Here is a 3,423-nt window from a genome sequence, read left to right as displayed (position 1 = left end):
TTCATGGATTTCTCAATCTAAGTTGGATTCAACTTAGGTTGTGACATCTCAATGGTTTAGGAGAATCATTTCTTTCAACCCCGGTTGTCTAATGTAGGAGCATCCTAGGTTGCCTTGTTATCCCGCTCATCTTTGTTCATTCTACACGTTGGAGCCGAGTGCCAGTGGTTTCCAAATTTTTTGTTGCTGTCGAGCTATTTAGAGGATGTCGAGTTATTGTAGCTCTAGTGGATGTTGAGTTCTGTAGCAATCTAGTGTTAACTGAGTGTTCCTTCATGTGCTGAGTGAACCTGTTGGTGCTGAGTGTTCCTATATGTGCCAAGCAATGCCGAGTGTCAACATCTTTTCTTGGTTCTTTGATCGAGTTGTCTATGTCCGGTTCCAATTTGGGTTGACCTTGCACGTATTTAATTTTGGTATTGGTAGTTAATATTTGATGTGAGCTGACTTGTGGCTGTGCATGCATTTAATGTAAGGTTTAATTTGTGATAGGCTGACTTGTGGCCACACAAGTATTTAAGGGGGTTTAGGATTGAGTTTTGGAGAGAACTTAGAGCAGAACTGAGAGGGTTTCAAAAGTTGGAAGCATGTGTCTGGAAATCCAAATTTTAAGCTGGAGCATGGTTCTTGAATGTATTTTGTATCTAACCATAACCTAGAAGGCCTTATAGCTGGGCATGTATGCTAATTATTTGATGAATTAATAAAAGTGTTTTCTGTTCTTTCTCCTTTGGTTGCTGTTCTTTGTGTTGTGTTTCTACTGTGTTAGCTCTTGCAAGGTGGTCTGGATAGATGGGTGTGCCTTTGGCCCTAGTTCTTCACCCCTCCCTACGTCATTATTACTATTAAATCTTTCATTGTTAAGAGTTAATGTTTATCCTTTCAAACCCTAGTTTGGGTTTGAGTTAGTGGTTGTTTTTCCTCTCTCTTGCTCGAGTTTATTAAATCTCTTTAGATGACAAGGAAATTTTGAAAAGAAGTATTTATGTTTCAGTTTCTTAGCAAGAAGCAATATATATATTATTCTGAAACATTGGAAGATGTACAGAGAAAAAGATTGTGTGAATTACATAGTTTGAAAATCATCATCATTTGTTCACTATTGCAGAGACATTGTGGATATTACTTGTAGAAGAACTCTTTCTGAAAGAATAACATTGTACTGAAGTTATATAATGGATCATTAGGTGTAAAAAGCTCTTGTATGCTTAGTAATGCATAGTATGGAGTTTAAATATTCATTCTCTGTCGAAAATATCTGATTCTCAGTCTCAAGTAATGTGGGACCAGAATATGTTTAGACATGAAACAGAGATGATATCCTATGTTGAATTGTAAAGAATTTGGGAAAGACAAGTGTAAAAGCGAGTGAGGCATATTGTCAAGAAGACTCTCAAATTTCAAGTGAGGGATTTGTATTTGTCAGTGAGACACATCAGCTAATGGGATATTGTAAAAAGAATATTGCAGACAAGCCATTGAGGCAATTTTGAGTGGTTTATTCCCTAGAGGATTTCCACTCAGTACAAATTGCTTGTGTCATATTCTGGTGTATGTTGATGTCCTTCACTTTTGTTTCATATTTCATAAAAATGTGTACATGCTCAAACAATGTTTTCAATATTTTGTTTGATTGGAAAGCGCAATGCAGTTATGAAATTTCAGATTCTTTCTCGTGAAGTATGCAAGTTTTGCCAAGTGATCCACCTCCAAGACCAGCTACACGTCATGTTCTGAGCCACTTGCTGACATGGACTTTGACATGCTTGTATAAAATAAATAGGCCATTGGCTGATGCTACCAAAGCAATGAAATTAGCAGCTTAGTTGTTTAATAGAGTAGTACTTTGAACTGTTCAGCTTAACGCGCACATCATCATTGAAGTGGCAATAGTTTTTGACGATGGGTTGGATGACTTAGTGGGGGTAGCATGAAGTTGATAAGATCTCAGAACTTCTCTAGTGTTTTGGATCTCTTAAATCGTTTTTGTCCTTAGTACTCTATTGCCCACAAGTTTCTGGATACCATGATTCATGATAAGCATGTTGAGGTTGCAGAACAATGGGCATCTTAGTTGGGGATAGAAATGATTTCCTCTTCTATACATCTTATCAATATGAAATTGCTCAAGAAGGCATATAACATTGTTGACAACTTGACAAGTATAAATTGAAACAAGCATTTATGGATTCTTATTAGCATTATAAAAAGAGCTAAGTTTCATCTCAGTAAGATAGTTTAGGTTGAAAGATGAAAATGTACGTTTCTTTAAAATGCCCATTTTTGTTAGACCTATGTTTCTGTTTTCTCATGAATGTTTTTTCAAAATTGTTTTTTTTACTTCTTTCAAAATTCTTGATTAATTTTGCTGGGTAGAGTTAGGCACTTGTTTTGATCATGCTGTAGATTGCAGTAAATTCAACAATCTTGCCAGGAAAGCATGTTGGGACATTGCAGAGATGACTGCCAGCGATGACCTTCAACTTATTCAATACCGAATCAAGATGAAATGTGTGCGCTTTTGACTGGCTTTAAAAAAAAAATGCATACCGATAAAACTATGTTGTTTAACATGAAAGCTTTTACATTTATAGAGTTTCTCAAATTTTTCTGATTTTGATTTTTTGAATTAGCTTTAATTAGTTATTCTCTTAGATTTCCATTAGATAAAATTCATTTGTTGTGTGATGGAATAATGACTCCTTTTGTAATTTGGGTTTACTTTTCTGAAAACATAAAATTATTTCATACACATTGTTCGAATTTGTTTGAGGGCAATGAAGCTATATTTGTTTTTATTCATGTCTGCAGAATGGTTGTTGCAACAGGAAGAGCTGTACCTGTGACTGTATCATCTTACAATTTGCAACACTCAGCAAGCTTTAATGGCTTATCAATCATCACATCTTCTTTATGGCCTACAAGAACAATTTTTACAAATGACATTAAAAAACAAGCACATTGCTTACATTTCTGTTAGAAGTATTGGAGAGCTTGTTTGGGAGTAGCACAGATTTCTCCTGTTTTGGGTCCAACTGTCTCGATTTCAAAGAAATTAAGATGGTTTTTCTTCAGAATATAGTGTTATGATTTCCTTGCATTAATATTTTCTAGTCACCATGGACGAGTTGGGACTCGTTAATTGATCGAATATTGTAATGAAGCGAAACCTGTTACTTGTCTTTTGGATGTTGATCAATTTTGACATTTAAATTATGCAAAAATAAAACTCATAATTATGATTTTTCTGACCTGCTTCCCATCTAATTGGGCTGTACTTAATTTGGTTAGTAGACCTCCTTTCCTGGGGTAAAGATGTAGGGCTACTAGTTGTCATCTATCAGGATCATTGGAATTATCTGGCTTACAGAAATCAGAAGTCAGTTGAGTTTTCTATTATGTTTTCTACTAATGGTTGATAGT

Source organism: Cupressus sempervirens, chromosome 10 (assembly GCF_028749045.1).
Source record: "Cupressus sempervirens isolate cs-2001-9-10 chromosome 10, ASM2874904v1, whole genome shotgun sequence".
NCBI lineage: Eukaryota > Viridiplantae > Streptophyta > Pinopsida > Cupressales > Cupressaceae > Cupressus > Cupressus sempervirens.
The sequence above is the reverse complement of the archived record's forward strand: the minus strand, read 5'-3'. Positions refer to the sequence as shown.